This window comes from Rhamphochromis longiceps, linkage group LG8 (assembly GCF_057381845.1).
Source record: "Rhamphochromis longiceps isolate RC_006_pf linkage group LG8, R_longiceps_female_GT1.1, whole genome shotgun sequence".
In the NCBI taxonomy this organism is placed as follows: domain Eukaryota; kingdom Metazoa; phylum Chordata; class Actinopteri; order Cichliformes; family Cichlidae; genus Rhamphochromis; species Rhamphochromis longiceps.
The window spans coordinates 22,464,382-22,480,758 of NC_140564.1; the positions used below are offsets into that span (position 1 = coordinate 22,464,382).

The following is a 16,377-nucleotide window of genomic DNA, read 5'->3' on the forward strand; positions in this document are numbered from 1 at the left end:
AAGTCACAAGTCTTAGAACATTTTTTCAAGTCAAGTCTAAAGTCATAAAATTAATGACTCGAGTCTGACTCGAGTCCAAGTCATGTGACTCGAGTCCACACCTCTGCTAGTATTAAAAAGGTTATCATAAGCGTTGTAATCTGACTTGCACAAACATTATTATTAGTTATTTATATATTAGCAATTATCTGATAATCACATTAGCCATATGCTATTATTAACCCTTGTATGGTGTTCGGGTCTGTGAGACCCGTGTTCAGTTTTTTTCAAAAGAAAAATTAAACAATTAATTATTTTTTCACGTGTAAATGTGTTGTGTCTTTCCACTCACTCCACTTGATTATAACTGATTTATTTATAACATTTTATATAAAAGAAAAACGAGAAGCACATTAATTCATAAATGTGATCTAACAAAGGTAAAGGGAAAAAATTAACCATGTTTGCTGTTCATATGTCTTGTTATTGGGATGAAGTAAACATCTGTTGAGTAATTTAACATAAAATTGTTTGATAGTGTTAATTTGGAAAGCCAAAACTCTAGCGGGTCCACCAGACCCATGAACACTGGCTGAGTAACAAAAATACGAACACCACACAAGGGTTAAGGTAGTGGGCAGCAGGTAATAATGAAATCATAATGTCAGTGCAGAAGCTAAGCAGCATACACTGCCATCAGTCTTGCTCATCTGTTATGTTAGACAATGTTTAACAGTATGACATTTTTTCCCCTCACAGTCCCAGATTGAAACTGAGAGCAGTCTATCAGCACCATTTTCTGCTGCGATATCAAAATAACATTAACTACTTTTCTGGGTATCAATAGAGTGTGAAATAATAGTAATGGAATAAAGCCTGGACCAGCGTTTACACTGTCTGTTGCCCTGTGACAGCTGGTATAGGTGCTAGCCACTCCATGACCCTGAATTGGATAAGGGGAAGAAAACTGATGGATGGGTAAGTATTTATGAAGTATGAAGTATTAATGAATATAACAGCATCATTAGACGTAGTCAAACTATAAAGTCAGAGAGAATTAAATAGAAACAAATAAAAACACATGCTTCTCTAAGGCGGCTTTGCCAGATTCCCAACAAATGTACGTGTTTGGCATCGATCTTGTTCACACCTCACAGCAAGGACCACACACACATACACATGCGCCCACATGCTACTGTCTGTGGTGCGAGATTAGGTTCAGTGTTAAACAAAGAGGCAGAGCAGGTTTCTGACATGCCAGCTCTTTAATTAGACCACTGGTATCTGAGGATATACTCACTCACTCACACACACACACACACACACACACACACACACACACACACACACACACACACACACACACACACACACACACACACACACACACACACACACACACACACACACACACGCACACAGACACACAAACTTGCACTCAGCCATAATTTTAGAGGACATTACACTGACTTACAGAAGGTTAACCAAAAACCAATCCAAAATGCATCTTTTACCTTATTCTAACCTTTGTTGCAAGTCTGCACAAAAACTTAATGATTGATGACGACTTCCTTCAAGGAAGGTGGGTCCCCACAGTGTAAATATAAATGTATTTATGTCCCCACAAGATAAGAATTATACACACACACACACACACGTTATGTGTTAAATGTAATCAGAGTTGTCTGTCTAGTGTTTCTCACAGTGAAACACTGCCACGAAGAGATATGAGCCAATCAGCTGTCACCTTCACTGATGTATTCAGAGGCTCCAAGTGACTAGACAGCCCGGCATGCCATCTCTTTATCCAAGTATTGCACCGCATTTGAAGACATGGCCAATTCAACTAACTATCTAAATCTTATGAATTTAAGATTTAACACATCTTAAATTCATAAGATGGTCAACAACAAAAATGTATAAACTTTAAAGCATTATCATCCACATACTGTAGTATATTAAATTTCATCTCAGCATAGCACACTGTTACGGGTTTAATAACAAAGCCAACAGATCAGGAGATATTCCTTCATGGAGAATTTAAAACACATGAGCTTTTTCCTTTAAAAAAAACAAAACAAAACAAAACATGATTTTATATAAACAGAAGTAATGCTGGGCAGAAAATGTTGAAAATTGTGCTTCATTTATTTTTATCAACAAAATTTTATCCCAGGCCTTGTTGCAGGGTTTGCTGTGTGTGGGTGTACTTTGTGTTGTGGTTACCTGTCTATACAGGAAATTGTAGGAAATGCAAAAGACCGGCCAGTGTTCTCCAGAGCCATTTAAATCGTACCTTTGCTTCATCTCTTTGTCACAGCATCCCCATTTGTTTTTGTTTTTTAGTTATCATAATTTGTTTCTGACATACCCTTGCCAACTCATCAATGCACCCCTTTACATCACTGATACAGACTTACAAAAATAATGTAATAAATATTTGGTAATGTGTATTGAGTTGGTGGCGTGATTCTGTGATCACTGATCATTGGTCTTTGATCAATGGGGTTTGATCAGTGGTTGTTGATCAATGGTCATGACAATTTGCATATTAACCTCCTAGGACCTGGCGTCCAGCTATGTGGACATCACATTTTGGGTTATTTAGATGAGTGACAAAACATTTCTGCCACTGAAAACGCTACGTCCAGATGAACAACCCTTTGTGTGTGACTCTATTGTTTCTTGAAATCTACGAATCGGTCACATCATCCAGTATAGTGCAGTAGCATCTAGAGAACACTAAAAAAATGTTTAGATCTGGGGTCAGTACTTAATTTTCCACTGTTGAAATGTTCTCCTTGAGTGGACTCTGACTCATAAAATTTACTAAAATGTTTACGGTTAGTGAAAATAATGAGTCACTGATAAACTGGGGCATAAAGGACAGGGGTATAAAAAAAAAAGCTTCAAAGCCTCGAGATTAATATTTTTATCATTTCCATTCTGGCATTTTGAAACTGGACAGGATGAGTTACATATGTATCTGACTGAGGAACACTGCACACCATATGGTATTGGTCGCCCCAAAGCATACCTTATTTTAAGCACTTTTCTTAAAAAAAAAACAAACATAACAAAACAAAACAAAAATACAAGATTTGAAACTAACAATCAACACCACAAAATCTTCAGGGAAATAGTTATTGGGTCACACATCAACTGAGCTGTGAGGTCATTTTCTATATCGTCACAATAGGAGCTGCCCACTGCTCGTTCTTAGAAAGCATTCAGATTTACAAAGAACATAAATGACTAGGCCTACAAAAGTAGAGTCGTCAGGTTTTCAGTCTCCTCTCCTAATTCAAAGTAACTCACAAGCTGTGGGAAATCCTTGATCTTGCAGCTCTCTTTAAAAAAAATCTGTTTGGATTGAATATCTGCAATAGTCGCAGATATAGCAATGGTATCCACATTCTCTGTAAAAATGCTGCTGATATAAAAACCCTTGGATCTTTTGCACGGAGCTGTTGAAGACAAACCTTACAGGTTCCAGAGCATAACTGTGAAAAAAATAAGAAAAGAAATAGCTGTAGTTGCTTGGAAATGTCTTTTTTTTTCCTTAGCTTTTTCTGTGCCGTAAGCCATTAAATTAAGATAATCTGGTATGGTTTTAGTATTGGATTACAAAGTGAAATTGTGGTTGTGGGTATGTGAGAAGTTATGCAATAGGTAATGTAATCAATCTCTACATTTACTGGTTACTTGTTCAGTCAGAAGGATGACACACATCCTCATCTGTAGCCAATTTAGCTTCTCAATCACCTAAATTGTGCATTATTTACCCACCAGAAAAATAAAAACACACTACTGCTGGACACTCAACATGCTCAGCCTAATCATATCACACTTCTGCCTGTTTTAACTTCCATACACGACGGATTTGATTGATGAGGTGTGGGCAACTGTCTATGCAGTGACATAGACACTATGTCAACACTTTACTAAAGAATCGTGCAAGCGAGCAGGTGTCCTTCTGTGACCTGTGAACTTTAGAAAAGTAGCTCACTGGAAAGCAAAGATCCTGTTCTCAGTATGGTAGAACAAGATTTGGAAGTCTGTTATTACTGACTTTTTGGTTATTTGATTTATAACATATCCATCATAAAAATGTAACTGTTTTAAACTTTAATAATTTTTGAATACTGCACTGTTTAAATTTTTAGCATTTTGCCAATTTTCTTAAATACGTTTACTTTGTGGGAGGGAAACAGAAGCAATGTAAATATAATCCACATCTTGGCACAAACTCTTAAAGATTTCCATAATCGGAGGGACCCAGTGCCCATGCCTATTACAACAAATCCCCGTCCTTGCACTTAATCTTCCTTCAGCCTTGACACATTCACACAAAGATCATTTGTGCTCTGTGCAAATACTGCTGAGGTAGGCCACAGCCAGGAATGACAAAATGTAATCTCTGTCGCCAAGGTGGAGTCTCTCAAACTGAAGTGCTTACCAGTACATGGCCAGGCAGTCAGTGTGTGTGTGTGCGCGCGCGCGCGCGCGCGTGTGTTTCCTGTAATACGGAGAAACTGTGACGGGCCAGAGAACCCAATTAGCACAGAAAAATGTATTCTTTTCCATGTGCCCTACTATATTTCACAGTTACAGTGTTTTGTCCTCAAGGTAGTACACAAGTTTATTGTATCTTTCAATACATTTACTATTAACTTAAATGTAGACTCTACATCTTTCTTCCATCACCTACAAGATATCTGCAGATCTGCCCTTTGAACAGATCTACAGGTTATAGAGGGTGTGTCATAAAGATATGACAGTAGCTGTCTTAGGCCCCAGTCGCACGAGCCATGAGGCCAGTTGCCAACCACTTGGCAACCACTGGCCAAATGACCAGTAAAGAAACAACTGTGCCTTTTGCAGCATGTTGGTTTCAGCATTAAGGCATAAATTCTACTTTCAAGGCAAATATTTTACATTTCTGTCCAGCTTTTCAAGTGTCAACACTCAGCCAGTAGTTGGCAAGTGTTTGCAGATAAGTCAGGATCTTTCATGCAAACTCCAGGCAAGTGTGCCAATCTGCTAACAAACAAAGCAATGACAATGAGGGTTTTGGTGTAGTACCATCTTTGCAACTAATTGCACATCTCCAGGCATCAAAACTGGTTGGGTTTGCACATTCCTAGTGACCACAGGTTGCCATGCTGTCCCCAACTTGGGTCTAGGCCTGTGTGACCGAGGCCTAAGCTAAGTTGAGCTTGTAAAGGGAAAACAGATCAAGGTGTTCATTGAAAAAAAGACAGTGGAGAGGAATCGGCTGTGGGTACCACTGAGTTTTTCCTTTATTCCTCTCTCCTTTTAGTCTGTTCATCTTAGATTTTAGACAGAGTTAATGTCAACACCGGTAATACTTCCAGGAAACATAATTGATAGAGTGACGATGTGTTCCTGGCCAAATATGGATAAGAGAACAAATGGGATGCTTGTTCCCAACAATAGTAATCCAGCAGATGTACATTTGTTTTATGATTTTACCAGTTAAATTCCTGATAGCGGCAAAGTGTTAAACTATTGTGAGTCATTTTCCTACTTTATTGTTGCCTTTTTGGTGCTTTCAGACCCCAAATGTATTCACTGTTTTGTGTATTATTTTGTTTTATCCATTAACGGCTTTTGGAGCTACATTTGAGTATATGGATCTGACGAAAAACTTACTAGAAATATATATGTAAAGCAAAATGTTACAGCTTAACCATATAATGCAACCCAGTGTATAAAGCATTAGTATTACTTTGTTGCAGAGATTTATCAGGTCATTTATTGCCACATCTGCATGAAAGGTTAAAAATGTTTTTGGTATGTACATAATCATGAGCGACAATAATGGATATAAAAATCTCATTGACATGTTTCGTATGCATTCAGGTATTCTATGAAAAAGCAGCAGAGGACATGGGATTAAGTTAAGGACAAAGAATGGTGCAGTGAGAGGAGAGGAGAGGAGATGTGAAACCCTAAATGGGAGGTCAAACAAACAGAGCTATTTAAATAAAAATAAGGGCAGCAGACAGTAAATGACAGAATGTAATGGGAAGTAAATCATGAGTAAAAGCAGGGTAAGCCAAATGGGAAAACTGTGATGTTTGGGAACTTAGGAATAACTTTTTTTTTTTTTTTTTAAATCTGGGGGAGGGACCGCTCTTCAACCAAGGGCAACAGCAATTGTGGGCATCTGTCATGGGCCATCTGGGAGAGCCCCAAGGCTACTGTAGGCACCAAAGCAAATGTGACCTGACCACGAAGGCAGAGTACAGAAAATGCAGTCGCACTGCAAACAGGGATTTTTTTTTTTTTAAGTACAAAATTAGAACTTGGTAACAATCCAATGAGTCAAAACATTTGATGCAAAAATATGTTGCAGCATTCAAATCATGATGAAAATGTACCAAGTAAATTAAACAATTCATGAGGTGTTTTTAAAATATTGTTTATGGTTGTTTAGTTTCTGAGAGGAACAGCTTTCATGAAGAGAGCTGGATGTAAGACTTGATAACACACTCTTTACTTTGGACAGGGAACAGAAGAAACATGAAGTCCTTTTTATCTTATAAAGTGTGAGAATTAAAATTCTATATCTCAGTTTTGACTGAAAAAGTTAAACGCAGACCTAATCATAATTACATTTAATGTATAGGGCAATAAGATTACAGGTGAGATGATGTTATTGTTCTTCTTATTCTCAATAGAAACAATACAGAATATTCCTTTAACCCTTTAAAGCCAAATGCGTCATATTTGATGATATTTGTATCCCTTTTTGTGAGTTTTTGAGACTTCTGCACCTGAAAAAGCTAAATGATTTGCATAATACATTTTTAAAGAACACACCAGATGTAGCAAATATAGTGCAAATTAACATTAATTACAGGTTCAATAAACACAGCATTTTGAAACAATAAGTTTCAATATTTTTCTGGCAATTGTTTCATGGTTCCGACTTTAAAGAGTTAAACTATTTTGTTTTTGTTATGTATTTTTTCCAAATATGATGCTACTTGGTACAGTTCCTACACACAAACCACTAAATCCAGATATAATAAATAATAAGCATCTTTTATAAGACTGCATGAACTCAAAAAGAATCTTTAAAATGCTTCAGGTTAAAATCTGATGCTAAATTAAAATAATTTTGACGAGTTGACATTTACTAACTAACATGTCACCATATATTTAACCGCTTATTTTTGGCAGATTGAGAGGCATCCAGTAAAATGTGGAGAGGAACTGCTGATTATAAAGAGATAGATTAGTTTGGACAACTGTGTTAGATGTGGGCTGTTGGAAGGGATTGGCCTGCAGTCAACTGTAAATCCGCCTCTTCCTTCCCTTCACACTCAAAACAAGACTTGACCTAAATTCTCGTTAACAGTTTTAGATATGTTTAACCATGGGCGCCTACTGCACGATGCCAACAAAGTGGGAATTTATAAAGAATTGTTGGAAGATATTAATGGAATGCCGACATCACTGTGTTTTTTTCTGCATAACACTTGGCTAACTTGCTTAGCAGTGCAGCCAAGATGAATGTATCTCCGATATAAAAAAAAACCCAAAAAAAACCTGCACGCTTACTTACTGCAAGTGAATCCAAAAGATTTTATGAGCTCTTATTTTATATGAAATGTGTGAGATCAGTATCATAAGTACTGTACTTGACTAAAGATGCTGTGGATGTTTTATAACAGGACTGACGGGCGACACTTTTCCTCAACGTATCATTTACTTTCGTTATTAAGCTCTGGATACACAGATCCCAGTTGCTGAGTCTTGCAGCAGCCAATGGCAAGCTCCTGCAGTTTTGCCTGATTTAAGGGAGATATTCGGGAGGCTTAGAGAATAAAATGTCTGTGGCCAGTTTCAGCTGGTAGCCTTTTTGTTTTTTCTGACTCCAGCAAATGTTTTTGGAGTCTAAAATTAAAAGCACTTTTCTATAACCCGTGCAGTCTTCATGGAGGAGGAGGAACTGTCTTCAATCATTTAAAGGTTTCAATGTCTGATACACTGTCTTCAAAGATTCAATCTGCCTTCAGGCTTTACAACACTCTGCCCTACAAGTGTATCTAGTCTTTAAGTAACCGTTTCACCTTTAACTTAGATTTCCAACTTAGCTCAACTCCTCCAGGAATCGGTTTGGCATGCCAAATGTGTGTTTTGATCTGTAGGTTGAAGCTGGCTGGATTATTACTTTCACATTTTAAATTCTGAAAATAAACTAGGATAGAGGTGTAGGATTAAAAGTAACAAAAAGCGACTTGGGGAAGAGCAAAATTAAATTAACTTTTCACAAGTTTACATTTGGAAAAGACCCCTGAACAGTTTTCACTTTGTGTTCCAGGAATTTCTCACAACAATGGTAATGCAGGCCGAAGCTGCGACTAAGAACATTAAAAATCATAGACACATGCACCTTATTTCTATCTTTTTATCTTTGGCTCCAAGTTACACACTCAGTGCTTTTAGAACTTGAGCAAACATTAAAAAAAATGTTTATGCTAACTGATCGCCTGCCAAGCAAATAAAATACTTCCATTCGTAGGAGTGACATATGCTTTCCATGTGGAGTGATAGCAGAGGGTGGGAGGAGGGATGTATGGATGACTAATGAGGATGACTAAGATGTTTTCAGGGTGGTTTTCCGTTTCATTTGTCTAGCCCATGTCTGGCCCATAAGTTGATAAATATACACTGAGTGGAGTCGATCGTGAGACCCCTGTGTAACAACTGCTGATTCAAAATATACAGGAGATATTTAAAATGCGCACATTAGCACTTATGGTTGACAAAGAATTATCTCTACAATCATCTCATATTGTAAATTTACAACAACAACAACAACAACAATCTTTATTTATAGAGCACATTTAAAAACCAACGGCATGCCAAAGTGCTTAACATAAAACAAATTAACACAAGTATAATCAAAGTCATAAAAACAAAAAATAAAAGTGTAAAATTATGTTCACAGGAAAAACCCACCAATAGAAAAAAGTATAACTATAGCACATAACTATAGCACAATATAACTATGCCATCAAAACACAATGGCGATATGACATGCACAGCGCAAATAAAAGCATGATAGGAAAATTAATAGAATAAATCACTGCAAACAAGGCCAGCATTTAACCGGTAGAAAAAGCAAGATTAAACAAATACGCTTTGAGCCGTGATTTAAAAGATTGAATAGAGTCAGACGCCCGGATGCCAATCGGAAGGTTGTTCCACAACTCTGGTGCAGCCAGAGCAAACGCTCGATCACCTCTAGACTTCAGCCGAGATCTAGGCTGCACCAACAGTAACTGTGAGGATGATCTTAAAGCCCTAGCAGGAACATATGAGCCTAGGAGTTCCTTAAGATAGCTCGGTGCTATGTTGTTAGTGATTTTAAAAGTAAACAGCAGAATTTTAAATTGGATACGGTATTTCACAGGCAACCAGTGCAAATCAGCTAGGACGGGAGTAATGTGGGCAAACTTCCTAGTTTTGGTTAGAATGCGTGCAGCAGCATTTTGGACTGTCTGTAATCTATGAAGGAGGGCAGAGTGGAGACCAAAATAGAGTGAATTGCAGTAATCCAGTCTCGAAGTTACAAAGGCATGGATGAGCTTTTCCAGGTCTTTATGTGGGATATACTGCCTGGCCTTAGAAATAAGGCGGAGTTGGTAAAAACTGGATCTAACAACAGCAGACACTTGTTTATCAAGTTTAAAAGAGCTGTCAAGTAACACGCCCAGATTCCTAATAGTGTTGGAAAAGGAACTAGTGAGAAAACCAAAAGCATCACGAAGTTTGGCACGGAGAGCGTTACTGCCAAAGACCACAATTTCAGTTTTCTTATCATTGAGGATAAGAGTATTTGCCAGGAGCCATTGCTTGACCTCACACATGCACTCTCGAAAAAAATTCAAGGACAAAGCTAGGTCATCATTTAACTCAAAGTAGATCTGAATGTCATAGGCATTTAATTTAAACTATTATTAAATAGCCTGTATGTTATAACTTACAAAAAATGAACATAAAATAAGATGGATAAAAAAAAAATCCAAGTGCTAATCAAATGTGCAGCAGTTGGCACAGAAGTAGCAAATTAGAGTTTATAATGTAAATAATTTGTAATATCAGAGATTCTATAAGACTAATTTCAGCAAAGCAAAGATGGTGGTTGGTGGCTTTTTAAAACTTTCTTTTAGGGTAAAAATTACCAAACTTTTGAAGTTGCTTTTATCAGATTTGACTGGCGAATCCATAACCACCATCAAAATAAATGAACAAAATAGCTACCTGCATAAATAACTATCCAGCCAAACTTTAGGTTAAATAACCTTGAGTCATCGGCTAGAATGGATGATGTAAATCTAAACGCAGACTGCAGGAATTGAGCAGTGTTTAATTTCTAGAGCCCACTGTCCAATGTTGACAGATGACTGCAGATAAGATCACTGTTCCCTTTCTGCTCTAATCATCCATCCTCCAAGTTACTATCTGTGTTGACTCATGCTGGAAGCCTGACAGACCAAATTGGATTGACTTTTAATTAGAAGCACTCCCTAGGTAAAATGGGTTTGATTCGCTGAATGATCCTGTTATCCCATTAATGCTGTCTGGTTAGGAAACTCGTCTAGACTTGTTCATTCTGACAAATAAACCAGCTAGCTAAATCTAGTTTTAATCACATTCTCTAAATAGGCTGATACAATATAGCAAACACAATGTCATTCATGGCTTTAATTGATGAATAAGTCAATAATTGTGCTTACCAGAGGATTATGATTACTAGAATAAGCTACATTTACAAATGTGGCAGTTCTGCCCCAGGGCTTAGCCCTGAATGTTCTGATATCATCTGCAGATTTCACCTGCTGACAAAAAGTATTGGGCCACACCTCTTAATATTTGAATTCAGGTGTTTTGATCCGCGCTACTTAGCCATGCAGTCTGTCATTACAAACATTAGTGAAAAAAAATGAGTGGATCTTCAGAGCTCACTGAATACGAGTGTGGTAGTGTAGGGTGTGACTGTTGCAACATGGGAAAAAATATATTTCTGATCAATCATAAATGGTATTATTACAGAATTTAAGTGTTTAAGACACAAAGCAACACAGCTAAGTGCGAGACCACATAAAGTTACAGACTGCCAAGTTTCTGAGGGGCATCGTGCGTGAATTCAGAACTCTGCTGCTCGAGTCCTCACTAAAACCAAAAAAGTGGACCACATCAGTCCAGCTCTGAGGTCTTTACAGTGGCTGCCTGTCTGTCAAAGGATAGACTTGATAGATAGCTCTGAATGGTTTAGGACCAAAATACATCAGTGACCTCCTGACCCAGTATGAACCTTCCAGATCCCTCAGGTCATCTGGATCCGGTTTTTTATCAGTTCCCAGAGTCAGAACCAGACACGGAGAAGCTGCATTCAGCTTTTATGCTCCTTATATCTGGAACAAACTCCCAGAAAGCCTCAGATCAGCTGAAGACTCACCCATTCTCAGCTGCATTTGAATAAAACACCAAATCCACACTTTTAAGCTTAAATTTCAAAACTTACATTTTAACTACTGATTTTATCTACTGTTCTGATTTTATCTACTGTTCTGATTTTATCTACTGTTTTTTAATCAATTTTAAAACATGCTTTTTATTTGTTTTTGTTTTTTAATGTCTCTGTAAAGCACTTTGAATCACCTTGTTGTTGAATTGTGCTATATAAATAAACTTGCCTTGCCTTGCCTCTGCTGACTCAGTAATTGCAGCACCTCCTCTGGCATTAACATCAGCATAAAAACTGTGTGCCGAGAACTCCTGTAGTTGTTATCTGTATGCGGCTTAGTATGTTGCTCATATAATGTGATGAGCCCAGTAGGGGAAATCTACTCAAAGTGAGAAAAACCATACAGAAAAACAAAAAGAATACATAGGAGCTAAGAACAAGTCACTGTTTTGGATTCACATGTGATTGTAATGCCATCATTCCAGATGACAGCTATGGGCTTAACCCTTTGCACCATTAGATCTCACTTTTCTCATTTTATAGAACTTTAAAAGTCTCACAAGTTTGGTCTAAAAAATTATGTTTACGAAAAGTCTAAGAGGCGTAAGCCAGTTGAGGTAAAGGTGTTCACCTACCTCTAAAACCCAATGAAATAATGCTGAAGTATTTATGAAACATTGCATTTTTGCTCAGTCCTAACTAGGAGACCACACTGAGTAGGTTTGCTTGATGTTATTTTCATTAATGTAAGAAAGGTCAGTGAGAAAACCCCCAACACAGTTGCATTGTCAGGCATACACTCTTACATCTACTCATTTGGCTAAGTTGTCCATGCGTATATGTGTCACTGAAAAGGCAGGTAATTTTGGTGGTTTTTAGACCCCCGGAGAGCAGTCATTTTGGTTTTCTACCTTAGACCCCTGCGGAGTCATCATTTTGCGTTTCTACCTTTAAAAGCCGGAGAGCAGTCAGTCAAATGCTGGAGTCGTTCATATGTATATTAGGTCGTTACCTAGGAATTCTGGAGGGAGGGGAGTGGGGGTGAGTGATTGAGGGGGTGGGGGAGTGGAGTGTTGCATGATGTCTTGGAAGCGGTTTCGTGCCATAGTTCCAATTATCTGTGGGTTTCCCAGGTTTGCTGACCAGCAGTCATTTACCGATGGAACCCTGTAAACCCCCCGCAAGATGACAATTGCAATAAATGCCATTAGTTCAGGGAGGTCCATGAACCAATGAACATGCTCCATGCACCACTCAGCAGGCCATTTGTAAATATGTGTACAAATGGTTGGTTTTTTGTACTGTTTTCATCAATAAATGTCAGCAACAAAGGACATACACCCATGTGTGTTGATTTCTCCCTAAGATGGCAAACTGAAACACTCCAAGTTGGTGACTTTTGGAGATTTGTTTCCCTGGATGATTGAGAATGCATCAAGATGAAACACAAAAGGAAGCTCACCGCTTTTGTTGCTGCCATAAATGCCATTAGTTCAGGGAGGTCCATGAACCAATGAACATGCTCCATGCACCACTCAGCAGGCCATTTGTAAATATGTGTACAAATGGTTGGTTTTTTGTACTGTTTTTATCAATAAATGTCAGCAACAAAGGACATACAAAGGACATGTGTTGATTTCTCCCTAAGATGGCAAACTGAAACACTGAAACACTCCACTCCCCCACCCCCTCAATCACTCACTGAGTGATTGAGGGGGTGGGGGAGCTGCTAAAAGCGGTGAGCTTCCTTTTGTGTTTCATCTTGATGCATTCTCAATCATCCAGGGAAACAAATCTCCAAAAGTCACCAACTTGGAGTGTTTCAGTTTGCCATCTTAGGGAGAAATCAACACATGGGTGTATGTCCTTTGTTGCTGACATTTATTGATAAAAACAGTACAAAAAACCAACCATTTGTACACATATTTACAAATGGCCTGCTGAGTGGTGCATGGAGCAAGTTTTGGGTGGCTTGCGACCTAAAATCCAAGTACACAGATGCAAAAAAAATCAGGCCACTGTGCGATGTGTTCACTGCTACAGGTACACATGTGGTAAATGCAGACGACAGATACCGTGGCAGTGCCAGGATTGTGAGTGATTGCTGAAAATGTTGAAATGTACTCACTCACTTTTTATCATTATTTGTAAATATGTGTACAAATGGTTGGTTTTTTGTACTGTTTTCATCAATAAATGTCAGCAACAAAGGACATACAAAGGACATGTGTTGATTTCTCCCTAAGATGGCAAACTGAAACACTCCACTCCCCCACCCCCTCAATCACTCACCCCCACTCCCCTCCCTCCAGAATTCCTAGGTAACGACCTAATATACATATGAACGACTCCAGCATTTGACTGACTGCTCTCCGGCTTTTAAAGGTAGAAACGCAAAATGATGACTCCGCGGTCAATTTAGCCAATTTAGCTTCCACTTCCACCATTTGACTGCTCTCGGGTTTTATAGGTAGAAAGGTAGAAGCCTGGGGATGCTAGTGTTAATGTATCCAGTCTGTGCCTGCTCCCATATGCAGTTTGTGTTGTATTTGTTAAGACTGAGCACGCAACACGTTACCTATTAGTTGCTACTTTATTAATTATAGATGATAATTCAAGATAAATTACAGATTTCTTTTTCATAAATGACTCTGAACTGATCACTGCAACCAAATAATTTTCAAAAAATTGCCTTGACCATGTAACTGTGACCACTTACGTTATGAAACATGTTCATCAGCTGTTACTCTGAAATATTCATCTGTCACCTGAGCTAAATTCTCCACATGAGATTGAGCAGTAGAGTGCAAAGCATTCTTCCTCTACTATTCACTCCATAAAACCTGTAAACAAGAGTAATTTATCATCATGAAATTGAGTCACATGAGCCTAATGATCATAACTTAGTAGACATAACAGCCCAAGAGCTTCACTATCAACTCTCTATGATTCAGTCATGATTGAAACCAGACAGCCCGAGCAGCAGAGACATGCCCTCTTTCAATTAACGGCCATTTAATTTTGGCTGCTTGAGTGGTCTTTTGTGCACAGTAGCAATAGCCATTGGAGAGAATATAACACGGCATTTAATAGAGGAACAAAGAGCAAAATTATTTCAGTATAAGAAGCTGCATGACAAGTCAGGCGAGAAGCAAAAGCCCTTTGATCTCAGGAGAAACAGCAAAGACCGAAAATGTTTCAAATTAGGGCTGAACGATTATGGAAAATAATCTAATTGCGATTTTTTGCCCCAATATTGCGATTGCGATGCGATATGCGATTATTTTTTAAGGTATTTGTCTTCTGTATTATTAAACAAAGACAAGCAATACATCATATAGTATGGCCAATACTATATTACATTAATTTTAAACTGTTCTTTCCTGGAAGACAGACCTCTGTTATGATGACATGAGGTGATGCATGAATTGATGACTGACATTTTTATTTAACTTCTTCAATCACAACAGTATATTTGAACATACACAATAGTTTATTTTTAGCTTACAAACATCTGAGCATAAAGTGCTGACAAGGAACCCTGGTGTAAACATTAAAATGAAAGTCAGTACAATGTGCAGATTGCAGAAATATACATAAAAAAAAATCAGTGGCTTTACCACACTCAGTTTTTCGACATCTGTGAACTACTAGACAGTCATTCAATTAAAAAATAATATTAAATAAATAAAACTAATAAATAAAAAATACACACATCTTACTGATCTCTGCAGTCAGTAACATTACACATAAAGTGCAAACATAATAGCAATTGTATAAACACACACACAAACACGCCTTTAAAATTTAAAGGCGTGAAATTGGACGGTCTAGTTCTGATTAGCGTCACCGCTGTCTCGGTGGAGTTTAATAAACTCGGCCGTCTGCTTCTTGCTATCTAAAATATAACCAGACACTGGTGTAAATTCTCGACTGTCTCATACTTCTGTTTAATAAGTTTTCTGTTTGACGTTTAGTCAGCTGTGTGAAAACCAAGGAGGAACCCACCCGGGGGATTAATAAAGTTTTATTTTATCTAATCTAATAACTTTAATCTCAGCCAAACCGATTTACTCACGAACAAACAAAACACTGAAAAAAGCCCAACAATAACATTTTTAGGTTGTCTAAGTGACTTATATATTACGTTTAACCCGAGCAGCGAAACTCCGCGGTGATCTGAAAATGATGTGCCGGGAGTTGTGCCGTTCTCGGCCGCATCAGTAACCCTCGAGCTCCCGGCTAGCTGTCGAGCTGGTGGGTAGCAGACGCCTCTGAAAACGTCGAAGCACTTTTGCAAATATGGGATATCTTGATAAACCGAGCAGATATTTGATGTTTACACAACTACTTTCTCGCCTGAAAATATGTTAAAAGTTTATTTTGTGACCCAGAAAGATTAGTATGAGTAATTTTAAAACTTAGTAGCGGCCGCCATTGCTGGAAACTGGAGTTTGGCTGGGCCGCGCTATGAATTCTGGGATATGGTAGTAATTTGGACAGCCTTCGGCGCGTCGCTGTGACGTAATCGGTCTACAAATGCGGCCTCAGGAGGATGCAGCCCATGAATTGTATAATATAATCGCAGTATAATCGCAGCCTTTGCGGTTAGAAAATTGCACTTGATCATGTCGCGATATTATCGCAAATGCGATATATCGTTCAGCCCTATTTCAAATGGATGAAGTGCTACCTCCTTGGCAAAAATTTCATCAGCTTTATTTTCCGACTGAATCTACTACAACTACAAGAGTTGTAAGGCCGGGGCATTTTCTCATTAACACGATTATTCAAAGCCTATATTTTGTCAGGCTGTATAGAGCAGAGGCTGTCCTCGTGCATTCCTATAGAAAGGATAAATGTACCAACTAGACTAAAAACACATCTGC

General features: G+C 38.2%; 1 protein-coding gene across 3 annotated transcripts in view; it reads right to left on the bottom strand.

Annotated features, from left to right (window-relative positions):
* Positions 1 to 16,377, bottom strand: part of LOC146663648 (zinc finger protein 385B-like) — an 89,443-nt gene that overhangs the window by 65,500 nt on the left and 7,566 nt on the right. The gene's annotated exons all lie outside the window — the stretch shown is intronic.